Below are 15,358 nucleotides of genomic sequence, written 5' to 3'. Positions count from 1 at the left end.
TAATGTCCAAAAATAACTAAATTATTTTATAAAAATGAATTAGACATTTTATTGTAGTTCACAAAATCACACATATTAATAATATTGAGACATATAGACGACATTCAAATCAATTAAAGTAACCGAGTTAATACTCGTAATGGGCCTTATACACATCTTAAGCTAAACTATTTGAAGTTTCTAATAAAATTTTCCAAATTTACAATATTTAAAACGATAATATGACTTTTTGTAGCATATGACTGGAAGGTATTGATTTTATTTTAGAAGACTGTAAGACTGGAAAACTTGTCCATAGCTGTGAATTATTGTTCAATAAAAGCGTTGCTCTAGGGACTAAAAAATTCTGGATAAATAAAAATACTTTTTTAACGTTTAAGATGCTCACAATTGCATCATTTTATCTGATGACTTTAAAATAGTTAGTGGCATAGGCAATTATCTCATCTTTAATATTATCTCATCTTGGAAGAGATGATCGTTATTTCATAGGTATATACACTTACTATCGGTCAGTCAAACTGTTTTAAGTCCTTGAGTTCAATCTACTTTACATCCATAAATAGTCTTTCATTTTTCAAAGATCTTAGCCAACTTTAGGAACTAATTCTAAAGAACATTTTAAGCTTTACCAAAGGCTTTACCATAGGTAAACCTATGGTAACACAATAAGCTAATAGATCTGAGTAATCTGAGTTAATCTTTAGGATCGCTAGTATAACCTAACCTAACCTGAAAGTTTGAAAGTTCTAATTTGTAAAAAGTTCTAAAAAATCTTAAAGTTTCACAAACATTTTCACCGACAGAAAAGTTAACTTAAATTATAACCCGAATGTGTATTTTACCATATATGACATCAGTATGGAAATAAGTAGGGGAGCAGTTTATTTAAATCAACTATTTGCTTAATGATCTGCTTTGTTGCTTTGTTCAAATAGTTTCCCATTTTTAAACAATTAATGCTCATTGGGTTCATTTTCCATGCACAACGTGCTTCATTCTCATGTTGATTGTTATAAACTAATTACAATTGAATAATTATTGTAATATTATTATTAACTTTGTATTTGGCGTGTTTGACATTAAAGTGGCACGCAACGGGAAGTGGTGATGCTTATACCTAACGCTTTATGACCGTTTCACATTTAGTTATATTAACTAAATTTGAAACAACTTCAACAACAAAAAACACAGCACTTGTTTAACCACAAACTTCAACAGACGTGAGATAAATCAGAAGTACAATAAAAACATAAACAAAAAAATAAAAAAATGAACTGTATAGAACCTGTTAAAAATTTGAATACAATTATTTTTGATTAAAGTTTAAATTCTTTATAAACATTTTGAAATGTTAGCAACATGCTGCTAGCGACATGTGTATGAACACAACTGCATTCGCATGAGCAATGTTGCTGGTCAGTTTTCTAGCTGGAATTGGATTTTTGGCTGAGCGCTTTAGTTGATCGTGTTATTTGGTGTATGGCGTGTGGTGTCGTCGGATTCGAATCCGTTGCGGTTGCGTGAGTGCTAATCAAAATCAGTTGAATTGATTACAGAATTTTTTTTTGAAATAAAAACTAAGCTTAGTTCTTAACAAAGAATTGAAAAATATATTTTACCAAAATAAAGTTAATTTTACAAAATAAACGAAAAATATATATTTTATGTGAATAATCAATTACGCACCGAATGCCCACCGTTCAAAAGTAACGAATGTGTATTAAATGTGCGGAATTTAATTAAATTGTCATTTTGAAACGGTATGAAGCGATTATGCATATTTAAATACTTTTTATAGTATTTTTTTTTTATCAATATTTTTACCGAATAATTGTTAATGCCGGAAGTATTGGTTTTTAGTAAAAAAATATTTGTTCACTTGTTGAATACAGCGAACAAAAAAGGAATGATAACAAAAATGATAGAAAAGAATTTAAAAGCAAAAAACAGAAAAAAGAGATAAAACAAATAATTTGAAGTATTTAGTAAAGTATTTAGCTTGTTTGTGCACAATGTTTTGTATCTTGTATCTAATTGCATAAACGAAAAGTATCTGTTAACACGTACGTATATGTATGTATCTTTATACGAATATCTTCTACCTATGCATGCAACTATGCACCACTATACGTGAGTGTGGTTATGTACAATGGGCGATGAGTCTTCCTTGCCTTCAGAACGTGTAAATTATAACCTTTAACATGTTGCCATCATTAAACATTATTGTTAACTTAATTATGCTGGTCGACTCGGTCGGCTCGGTTGACTTACTCCGTTTGCTGGTCTCGTGGGTTTTAGGTATGCGTTGCAACTGCTGGTCAGCGGACAGATACAATAGTTCAGATAGCAGTCAACAGCTAACAGCTAACAGCTAGCAGATAGCTTGGTGGTATTGGTTTGTATTGGTTTGTACAATTAAAAAGCAAGGCAATCGTGTGATAAGGCAAACCAGTATACTTCGTACAACAAATTAAAATTAGGCGCGAGAGCTACAAAATGTGCTTATTGATTCTCTGAAGCTCAGATTGTCGGTCTTTCTTTTCTTTTTCACTTAGGTCTCTAGAGATGTGCTCTCTATATGGCACTATTCTCCAATATATATTGTATTATTTGGTTCTGTTGTCAGATCAAGTGAGACACTTGTTGCTGTTGAAGTTGCAGTCAATCCCAACAACAACAGTAACAACAGCAGAAGGTACAAGAGCAGCAACAGATACAGCAGCTGACACAAGTGGTTTGAGTATTTAAACAAAAAAAAAAAAGAAAAAACCACTGCAAACAGTTGTTGTTAATCATTAAATTAATTATCAATAATTTTTCAGCTTCGTCTTTTGTAAAATTATTTATTTTCATTTTCAGTTTTTAGTTTGTAGTTTGACGATTTGTGCGGTTTCATTTAGTCGTGAATTATAGTATTCATTTACACATTTAAAAACGAATTTACAAACACTTTTTGCTGAAATAGGGAATGATTGCTTTACTCGTACTTAATTATAATTAAAAGTAATATTTTTTAAAAATGATTTATAATTAAAAACAAGTATTATTTTTGCTGCAATGTAATTACGAATGTTATTGCGGTTCTTTAAACAAATGAACAATATTCACCCATGTGTACTGCTCTCTTTAATATACTTGTATAAACATTTTATTGATTAATTCGGTCTGGTTAATTTTTTAGACATATTAACATTTATTCAATATAAAATAGTATATTAAGCGAATATAATACACCTCACTCTGGATGACAATAAAATATATAAGTACTTATTTGTATCTCATCATGTTGCATTTATACACGTATGTAGACATTTGAATGGTTGTGAGATGTGAAGATAGTATTCAATACATAATACAAATGAGGTTTGCTTTTTTTTTTGGAAAGCGACTTAATTATTAAATTTGTTAAGAATATATTTACTAACAGTAAAATGTTTTCCTCAATTTTAGAACTGTTTTTTAGTTATTAACATCCTTGCTATATTGTTATACTATAAGAAATAACTATATTATAAACACATTTTGGATGTGATAGCTATATGGCACTCAAAGTCTCACAGACTCTAATATATTAAAGGAAAATCTTTTTATATTATGTCCAGTTTCTGTTCAGAATGAGAGTAGTGAACTGAACAATATGACTATTGATTGGATACCAATTGACATATAAACTACCATTGTAACCAAAAAGTTATTAACATACCAATCAATATCCATAAATCAAAATTCGCTGCCTTCCCAACTCAACTCCTCTAATGTCTTTCAAGCAAAAATATTTGCAATTGGGTAGGCATGTAGGATGCCAATCACAGAACATACGATCCAGAATTGTATTGTTATATTAGTTTATAGCTGAACTATAATTCAAATATTGCGCTCAATTCAGCTATAACAAACTCATAATTAGTGGAACAAAGTGGCGGTTAGTGCTTAAACAAAAAAAGCTTAAGAACCTTAAACGAATGGTTTAACAATTCTCTGATTTAAGTTCATTCCGGGTCAACCAAATATAAAGAGAAATTAAATACACGATTAACTGGTGAGAAACGATCTACCATACAAGATGCTCACACTACTTAATGTGGTCGAACGTTCCATTAATACGAAACACTCTAAAATAGTGGATTATTGATATAAGAGTCCTGCAATATATAGCACTTGTTACACACTAAGGCAGGATTTCAATCTTAAACAAACATTAATGCTGATTAACAGATATTAAAGGAATGTTTATAGACTGGTAGCAGTTATCACTGGATTCTGGCCCATTGAAAAGTAGGCGGGTGAAAAATTTTACTGATGGATATTATTTTTACTACAGATATAGTTTTTTTTTATCTAGTCTGATTGCAATGCATTAATTAGTTAATAATGATGCAGTACGGGTGGGGAATACATTTTAATTATATTTCATTTCTGTTATTTTGATAACCATTTTATTTATAATTTTATTAATTTTAAATCCTATTTTCTTACTATTAAAAATATTTACCCGTATTTCATTTCAATCTTCACTTTAACGAAAAAGTATCTCAATAAAGAATGCGAAAACTATTTTGTTTCGCACTCAAGGTGACATGATTCAGCTATATTTATACTTAACTTATTAAATTATTTCAGGAATTGCAAAATAAGTATTCATTGGAGCTCTACATATCAATATAGAGCATTACTATTATTGTTAATATTGTTATTGTCCATTATGTAAGCAAAAAATTGTTGTTATATTTTTAATTATGAAATACTATCTTTTTATTGCCAATAATGCGATGCTTGTTAAAGATATTTGACACTTTCCCATTTATTGAAAATGAGCTCAATAAAACAAGTAATAGATTTATTAATTTTTTATTAGTTTTTGGAATTGAAGATACAAAAAGATATAGAAGGTGGTATATGAAAAAAATACAATTTAAAAATATAAAATATGAAATAAATTCCGCTTTACAGAAGTGAAATTAACTTCTTCTAAAATTTTTATAGGAATCAAGTTATGGTCATAAAAATTTTAATTAAGGAATACTTAAGAAATAAATTAATACTAGCAATGCGAAATTCAATTAACGTTACAAACCATAAATTTGGAAAATAATCTTAGAATATATAATGTTGTATCATTCATCGCATAGACAATGTAGAAAAGGTATGACTCGGCCGTACAAGTTGAAGGGAATTAACGCGGTTAATCCAGAAAGTATGGCAGCTCTTTTAGGAGTTTTTGAACTTTAAAAACTTGTATTTTCCTTTTTACAGTAGGTCAATGACACGTAGCACGGTTGCCACTTTATGGTACTTTTTTTTCGTTTGGTACTCATGTTCAAAAAATGGTACATTTTTGACGACCCAACTTTATTGTGGATATTTCAAATTAATTTTTTTTATAATTGCAACCTTGCACTATTTTATATTTTGTTCATTTATAACACTATGAAAAACACGGAACGAAAAAATAAGAAGGTCCAAAAAAATTTTGGACCTTTTTTTACAGAAATGGTACCTTTTTAAACCAATTTTGGTACAGCAAAAAATGTTCAAGTGGCAACCGTGCACGTAGGATGACATAGTTTTCTCCCATTTTGCAGAGCTATATATAGCTATTATATAGTTTGTACTCTATATATATTTTTGCAAACTGTCAATGAGCACATGTAATATCATTCCATGCTTAAAAACAAAGTAATCCTTTTTGACTTTGATGATGTTTATGGCAAATTGTTGAGAGTTTGGTGATTATACATATTCTACATCACAAAAAAAGTTAAGAAGCGAAAAATAGTTGTCTAAAAACAGCTGTCCTAGCAGTTATTCAATGTATATTCTTTCGATTACAAGGTTAATGTCGTAAAAAAGTAAACTCTGAACTAAACAAAATACCGTGGACGATTTTCTGCTTAACATATATTATAGCAATGGTATTGCCAAATCAAATTCATGAAGTGAGTAACCTATACACGTAACAACTTTGTATTCTAAATAGGTCTGCATTTTTGAGTCATAAGCAAAAGATCTTGAAAATACATCGACCATTTTATATTAAACTTTCTTAACAGTTTGTCAACAATGACTTCAACATAATACGATGCATTTTAAGTATTAATATACTTGTAACTACATTAAGAGTACTGTGACACAGCACTTATATGGTTTTTGTGAGCACTAAAGGTTTTGTAAGATAAACCAAATCCCATTGCATACCATAGTTAAAGCAACTGACTGATATAGGGAATAAAGGGAGTTTAAAGAAATCCACTATTCAGTTAAGCGAATTTTTTTGTAGTACCACATTAAATATCTTTATCTTTACTATATGATTTATTACTGCTACTTATATTTAGAATCTTATTTCAGTGTTATAATATATCAGTAACGGTATCCAATCCCTCTGTTATCCTTGATCATATTACCCATACAATCCAACACAAACAATTTTTTCTAATTAAATATTTTCGTGTAGACTTTGAATCAGTTTTCAAAAACTCCTCTTAAATGAGTCTCTCTATACGCCCCTGCAATATATGGGTGTAAATATTTGATGCTTAATTATTGTATTGTTTTTAAATAAATTTTTCAATTCAGTTATTTTTCATTGAAGAATTCAAAACACAATTCAAATAAAATTTTTATTTTGTTTATATCTCTGCGCTTGAACAATTTTATTTGCTTTTATGATCTCAAGAATATATTTTTGAAATAATGTCTTCATTATATATTTGTATATGGAGTCAATGTATCATAAGTTGGAAAGAAGGTTAAGGCTTTTGGTTTTTGTTATATCCGAAAAATGTATTTAATATATGAATTAAATGAGGTAAGTTCAATTAAAGATTTTATGTTTTTTTTTTCGATAAAAATATGTTCAATATTGGAATTAATTACCTCAGTATATACGGTGTTTTAGACCAAAATACTTTAACTTTAAATTGATTTTTTTGTACGAGAATTAAAAAAAATCATATTGTCCGTCTTCAATACTTATCGAGATACGGGCTATTAAAGAAAAGTCTACCCACAAAACCTAGAGCTAATATCTCAAAAAGTGTTCAGATAAAAAGTGGAATCCATTAAATGTCCTATGAGTTTTTGTCTAATATCATCTACTTTTTTATTTGTTTATTGTTTTATTATCACAAATGATAGCATGTATATGTAGATGCTATGATATCTTCTATCATGGTGTATCATTAAGTATTAATTTAATTCTTAATAAACTAGATCTTAATACTCTAACACTAAATCGTACTTTATAAAGAACCATAGGTATATGGGATAAAGTTGAAGTAATCTTTTATATTTCGTGCAATTTGCATTAGTTGTCCCACAGTTCTAAACCCATTTTAATCTTAAATATTGCGCAACTACGACATTTGTTTTATTCTAATACCTTCTTTCTTCCTTTAATTTTGACTTGTTCTACGAGGGCTGCTATACATATTTCTGGTCTAGGCAACACTAAGTCTCAATCGGAGTGGAAAAAGTGCTTCGACAATTGGTTTGAGCGCATGCAAAAATGTATAAATCAGGCTGGAGAATACAATTTTTCATGATAAATATTCGCATTTTCATTATTAGGCCAGAAATATATAAAGCAGCCCTCGTATAAGTTGCAACAACTCTTTGTTTTACTAAAATGCGTTCAGAAATTATAATGGCTCAAAATTGATTTTTTTTAAATATTTAAATAATTTTTGAGAAAAACTTGTAATAAATGTATATAAGATATATATATCTATATAATATATACTCGTATGTATATAGTTCTAAATACAATCTATACCGCCATTTCTCAACCTATGGTTTGTGGTTTACTGCCTTGGACAGATATGCTTTAACGATATTATGCTTTGAGAAAATATTGATATCGGTATAGGTAACGAAACACTATTCCATGGTATTATTTTTTCTAAAAATATTTGTGACTGTTTCTGTAAAACAAGTTGAATATTTTCACGGTCCGCCATATGCTTTGCGTTGATATATATATGTAATACTCCGCAGTTTGTTTTAATAATCTTCAAATGTTTGTATTTTTTGTACAATAAGACCAACTAGATATTGCCATTCATCTATTAAAATCCGATTAAGAGCACAATATCGCTTATTTCTACTTCATAATAATATGACTAAAGGAATTTGAACACTCTATCGTTAGATTTAGAAATAAGAATAATCTCTAAGAAGTTTATTAACTATTTTATGGGAATAATCTTTAAATGATAAATTAATGATAAATTGCGTCTTACATATTATACTAGAAGAATATAATTATTGTTAATAATCTTTGAAATTATATAATTATCAAATTATATAAATTATATAAATCAAATTAAAATCTCACTAAATGTTGGTATATAGCATATGAAATCAATAGCGTAGCAATAGGTAGAAAGTGAACTTATCATTCCACAGGTGTGACTCTCGAAAGGGCGCTATATATTATCGCCATAATGAGTATAACTATATTTTATATATTATATTAATATACGTTTTTCGGGGTCGACAAAAAGCTGTGATACTCGCTGCGTTGCTGTTTACAATATATGATTAAGTAATTCATTTATACAATTAAAAGAAGAAGGTAAATCAACAAAACCTTCTTCATTGTTTTCCATTTTAATCGTGTAATAAACATATTATACGTCATTATTAAATTATGTAAAAAATATCTTAAAAAATTATTAGAAAACTTTGTACTTTTTACATCTGGTTAATAATACTCTGAGATAAAAGTTTCTTTTTTGTTATTTCATTGCTTCTCTTATTCAACATAGGAAATTTTTATTTTTATGGAACCACAAATCTTCTTTCCAAATGACTTGCTCAACAAATACTACCAATAGATGTTTTCCAATAACTTCTACTCATGTGTTTCTAAACATTTTTTTCAAACACCTTTCTAATATATTAATTTTATATATTTATTTAATGTAGACATATATGTTAGTGTATGAGATCACAAGTTAGACTCAAACATGTTTTATTAAAAATTAGTTTGATAATTAAAATAATTTATGTATATGAAGGCAAGTTTCTAGTTTCTACATCGCGTTCGCTTAATTGCACTTTCAATGCTGCGAGTATTACGAAGCTGAAATCAAAATAACTCTCTTGATAGATCTGTCACAGCTGTTAGAGGTGAAAACCATAATATAGATAGATACAAAGTACATAATATATCTATCTACATTTATAAATACATGTATAGTAAAGATATTTTGCTAGTATTCAGTTCAGTTTTCGTTGTTTCCGTATAACAGTTTTGGATTGCCGGACGATGTCATGATACCATGAATATTGCGATTTTAAAGTCTTGTGAATATTTAATTAAATTGACTTTTTATTTTTGGCGATCGATTTTACACAAATATTCGCATAAACGTTATTAGTTAATTTATTTAATTAATAAAAGAATTTGGACTTTTGTTTACTAAGACCTCGACCGAAATTTACAGCTTAATTTCATTTTAATTGTCTTCCGCTGAGTAACTATTGAACATTTAAAGATCGATTGATATCGTGAAACATTTACTTATTTTTTACTCGTAGATGTTTGATTTTAATAATAATTAGAAGAGTAAATATGACTTTTTTACTTTTCATAACTTATATTTAAGATATTTCATTGTTTGCTATGACTCTTTTGCTATGATTAAATATATCTCGATATAAATTTAAATAGTACCTGGCTTCTACGGATGACTAATAATAGCAGTCTTCCGAATAATTTATAGCAGTTTATGCAGAGCTTTCCAGTTGACTATAATATCCTTTCAACTATACTGTCATATACGATGATTCTGCTTTCAGCAATAGAAAGCCGTAGGGCGGACATGGTCTCACGCTGAGAAACTACGCATTTCTTAGTGGACAGTGGAAAGATATCTGCTAATCTGCCACTGAAATCAACTAACCAACAATATATTTTTTCAACTTTTTTTAGCTCTTATATTTATATTATTAAGATTTATAAATTTTAAAATAAATATTAACAGAAAGCAGGAGTAAATAACAATTTTGTTCCATATAGGTCTTACAAACATAGACCTTCTTCAGTTTCTATACCATTCTTCTAAAAATCTGCCTTAATGTTGTCGAAATATTGGTCGTCATTATACTCCTCTTTTGTGTTAAATGTAATTATAAATATTATTAATTATTATAATTAATTATAAATATAACTAATTAATTAATTATAAGGATTATAAATGTAATTATATTATAATTATAATATAGGTATAGGAGTAATTATAAAATAGGTTTTTTTATACGTAATTGGATTTTGTCTTTTGTTGAAGTTTGACCACGATTACAAAAAGTCATATATATGTAGATCTAACATATAGTAATACGTATGAAATGACTGTAGATCTTTTGGGAGGGAGTGTACCATTCTCTATATAGCTGCCAACTTGCCCTATCGAATATTAATTTATTCATTAATTTATTTTTTAATATTAAAAACTTTTACAAAAAGTGTTAAATGAAAATAGTTCCAGTAGTATCGATGACATCAGTTTACACTTGTTCAGTATTTTACTGATAAGAAAATGAAATTCTATGACCGTGGAAACACTTAAAACAAGGCAAAAGGTCATCAGGTCATCGAACAGAATAAAACTTATTTAAGTGATTATTTTCATTTTGTCTATGGGATATAAATATATAACTTCTATTTCGCACATAAAAATTGAAATGATTTATTTGCCAATATTTGGTGTGATTACCCGGTTGCACAAATTTGAAACTAGATTTCAATGAGTTTCCATAAACTTAGTACCTTTTTCCATTAGGCTACATATTGAAGCTAATATTGGAGCTTACTTCTCGAGATATCGGAATGTAATTGTTAAACAATACTTGGAAACTATTTTGAATGCTTACATGAACAAAAACTCTATATTTCATCTAACGTCAACTAATATAATATGTAGTTTTTTCATTGATTATCTAAACGAAGAGTAACAACATTTAGCCTATCCGGATAGCGTTTAAAGCTGAATATCCCGAAAACTGCACTAGATTGATAATTTGTGTTGTAGAAAGTGTGGTTCAAAATAGTTGTCTTTATTAAAACCATTCTCATTCTTATTAAAATCATTCTTTTATCACATATCTATAGTTTACACTAAGAGTAAGAATAAGAGTAAGAGTGCTTTTAGAGTAAGAATATAAGAATGTTCGTTTTTCTTTTTACTATGTTTATTTGTACGTAAAGTATGTTTCGATAAATAACATGTCAATATTATTTTCGTATTTCTATACTGAAAGTCCCCTATGCCGATTTAATCCAACCGAATAAGTTTAGCTTTTTATATAATCTAAGTCCTCAGTTATTTCAATGGAATATATGTTTCCTCAAATTATTAAAAACTAAATAGTTCTGCTAACGTGTGACGGAAACCACATGAATTTTGGTTTTATAAGTACTAACTTTTTTTATGTTATGTTAGATTACTCTAGAGTTTCATTTATTAAAGTCTATTGAAGAGTTTTATTTTAGCTTATTAGGTTATGTTGGACTCTAGACATTCGCTTTTTAAGATTTATTGACTAGTTTTATGTCAGGATATAAGTTAATGTGAGGTTCTAGAGATGCGCTCATAATCAGTCTATTAACCAGTATTATTTTATATTAGCTTATAAGAATAGTTTTAGAGAGCCACTTATTTAAGTTTACGAAGTAGTTTTATGTTCTGGTAGGTTATTAGAATGATTCTAGAGATCCACTTAGGTGTATTACTGAATATAACTTGAAATATTTATAACCATTTGGAACTTTCACTAAAGCCTAAGCTTAGTATCAAGAAGAAATCTACACTGACGTCTACACTGACAACATTTTGGCAAGTATTCGAATGCAAATACATGTTATATTCAAATTAGCTGCGAACTTCAAATTATCTGTGTCTTATTGAAAATAATACCAAAAAATATTAGTCAATGTACACATTGTATTTTGCTTGAATATTAAGTCTGCATTGTGCATATATTGAACAGTAACAAAGTAGATGTTAAGCAATTTACATTCAGGGGCAGGAGTTACTGAAGAGAAGGTTTATTCTCCTGGCATGGTTTCCAAACGTCTTTTAAATCAACAGAAACATTATCATGTAAGTGAAGCTATAAACTATCCACTAATTGGTGTGATCTCGGACTTTACTTGAATATAAATTATAAAATCTGTTTTCAATTAAGTGTTGATGAGAATGTACCAATATAAATGTTCTAATAATATTGATTTAGAATCTTGACGCTCCATTCTTCAATGTTGAAATTCCTTAAAATTCCATATCCTGAGGACAGTATTGATTTATTTTGTCAAGGAAATTTAATATTTACTTCAATGAAATTGGAGATCCTATCGAATTCTCATAGAAATCCTACACTGCACTCCATTGAGGTAACAATTTATAGGCATCGCACAGCACATGCGCGCAGCTTTGTTTACAAACGCGAGAAAACAAATACGCAACCCGCCACGTTTAATTGTAATTTTGAATGTTTTTCTTCGCTCGTCGCTATATTTCTTCTTATAATTTTTTTATTCTTTTATTTATTTTTAATTATTTCCCTTTTTATAACATTGTAAATACTGAATACTTAAATAAATTCAGTGCCTTTGTACATAATCCAACATCCCGTATGACGTTTCTACGGATGCGACTTTCCGAAAGCGATTGCATATACTGTGTCTGTCGGTTGTATGTGCCGTGCCGCTCGCTGTCAATACCCGCCGATGATGATTGGTGTTGAATTTTGATTTAAGCACTTTTATGCGCGTACAAGGTTAGGTTACCTTCGTATGCTGACTTTTTAATTGTAATTCTGCTGCTACCGTCATCCACTCAGTCAGTCAGCGGAAAGCTATACGAATTCATTTGAATAAAAAATAGTGATAGTCAACACCGGCGCTGGAATGCGGTACAATTAAGCTGTGATGAGAGCATAGTTCATACTGTTTGAAAGTAGCCACAAATATATAGAGACTTGTGCCATTTTTTAATTATTTTAAAAAATTAATATTTATATTTCTTAGTTATTAATATTAAATTAATATATAATGTAATATCTAAATGTATACATATTTCTGTAGATATAACTTCGTTCTTAAACATAAGTGAGATGAGATGAGATAATACAAGTAATCCTTAATTTTTGAGTAGGAATGCTCCCAGCACAACATACCCACTGAGAGAATATTTTGAGGGGCAAGAGTCCTCTAAAACGAATCGAAAATGGCTCTACTTATACACATCTGTATTTATTATTATGTTCGGTTCTTAGGTTATTATTAGGTTTTTATTAAGACAAAATAAATTTCCGCCATTTTTCGATACTAGCTGGATCTGGTATCCATATATCTGGCAACGCCAATCTAGTTATGTCAAAGGAACACATGTTTAAAAGATAACATTTCAGGTTACATTGGTTTGTGAAGACAGTTGTGTAGTTCGTAGCTTGTGTAAAAAGTTATATTGATTTAAAATTTAGTGAAATATCGGAAGAAAAACGATATATGAGAAACTACTGTAAAAACCGAAAAAATCGTGGGTTTTATATTAAGGATGCTGTGAGTGAACGTCAAACCCACGAGTAATTTGCTTGATTTCGTTCCGCAGTTTCGATATCACAGTTGTGCTTCACTTTGGTTGACTAATTATTATAAAAGTCCGTGATATTTTTCAATTGGATGAGTAAGATCGACACCCAAGTTGTCAGGAGGTAGTGAAACCAGTAGACATCAATCATATGACAGTTTGGAAAAATTTAAAAAGAGAAGTCTAAGAAAAGACCTTTGATATTTGAGTACCAAATAAATAAACGCAAAAAAATTTGTTGATCGACTTAAAGTGCAACATAAGGAAATAAACCCAAACTTTTAAATCACGACCTATTACGGACTATGAAAAATGAATTATACATGATAATATCGAGAACATATTGCAGTCGACTTGCAGGTTTATTGATTTTGTAGAAATTTAGTAAACAGAACACAAATAGAGCTATAAAAAGTAGTAATATAAAATGGTTATAAATACCATCTCGATGTCTGGACAACTGATCATATATATACGCTATATCAGCGTATATCTATTATCGTCTTCTTCTTGGAGCAATTCAGCTTTGGTCGTGAAAGACTGGCTCCGCCATTTTTCGTAACCTGTCACAATTTGATATATAAATGATACCGTCTTGTGGCGTTAAATAGGCACTTCATAAATGATTTTAGAATATTGTATTCGACGTTCATTAGTAATAGTCTGCTGATTGTTTCTTGTATTGACTTTAAGTTGGATCATCATCCAATAAATTAAAGAGAATAATATAACAATCATCATCCTGCAATTGCTCATTTTCGCACTTTTCTGATCAACCATAGCGAAAGATAGTTTATCTTTCACATAGAAAACGCCACTTTTAAATCGATGAAGCGTGTTTCTCATATGCTGGTACCAGCAAGAGATGATATTCCACTGTTTTTTTTTCTTTTAAATAAATAAGAAAAGCAATGCGTTCCGCAAATGTTTTTTTTCATGCATAATTTTTGAGATGATAAAATATGACGTACGTCAGTTTGTCTCAGTTTCGACCTTATTTAACACAGAAAAAACTTATACTTACACCTAATAGTGTATGTATCAGGATTTCTTCTGCTTCATACTTCCTGGTTTAATTCCTGAAGAGGATTGCAACCCTACTTCCCTTAAATCAATGGGCAAATCAGGGCTTCTCAAAAAAAGACTCTTGCCTAAGTATTTTACAATGTGAGACTTGAATCCATTAAAAGCACCTCTCAAAAATGTTAAGACAACTGGCTGAGACCTCATTTCAGTAATGAGAGGAATAAGAAATTATGTGCTAATGTGTAGTTATATTTGTTTTCATTAATTTAGTGTAGGGTATAATAAAATAGGTACAATATCATTTATTTTAATCAATGTTGTGCCTGTCAATTTGCAGAATCATTGAATTCCAAACAAAAACAGATGTCCATAAGTGTCGGTTGTCAGTCGTCGGTAATTTCCACTGATTACGCAGTGCAGAAGATTAAAACCACAGCGGTGCACATTTGGGACTGACAAAAAATAGTTGATAAGAAACGCCTACACTTAAAAGTGATCCCATCCGCCGCTGGCGATTAGCGAAATTTAATTATTTATCAAATGATGTTAACATTTATGGGACTGAAAGGGTTAAAATAGACATGAGCGACATCTAACAAAATAATTTTTAAAAATTATTATTTTTTTTTGTGTGGTATTATTTGATCTATTTTTTTGTTTTTGTTTTTGTTTTGTTTTGTCTGTGGAGTTTAACGCTGTTGTGGCTGTTGTTGTGGCTGTTGTTGCGCGTTTTT

General features: G+C 29.3%; 1 protein-coding gene across 1 annotated transcript in view; it reads left to right on the top strand.

The window, feature by feature from the left end:
• Positions 1-1,492: 1,492 nt before the first annotated feature.
• Positions 1,493-15,358, top strand: part of LOC119682683 (torso-like protein) — a 49,264-nt gene continuing 35,398 nt past the window's right edge. The window contains exon 1 of the mRNA XM_038096176.1: positions 1,493-1,763. The gene's annotated coding sequence lies outside the window, so the exon portion shown is untranslated. The remainder of the gene's footprint in view (positions 1,764-15,358) is intronic.

The sequence above is a fragment of the Teleopsis dalmanni genome, chromosome 2 (assembly GCF_002237135.1).
Source record: "Teleopsis dalmanni isolate 2A chromosome 2, ASM223713v2, whole genome shotgun sequence".
Lineage (NCBI taxonomy): Eukaryota > Metazoa > Arthropoda > Insecta > Diptera > Diopsidae > Teleopsis > Teleopsis dalmanni.
Note: the sequence above shows the minus strand (reverse complement) of the source record. Positions and strands in the feature narration are given on the sequence as shown.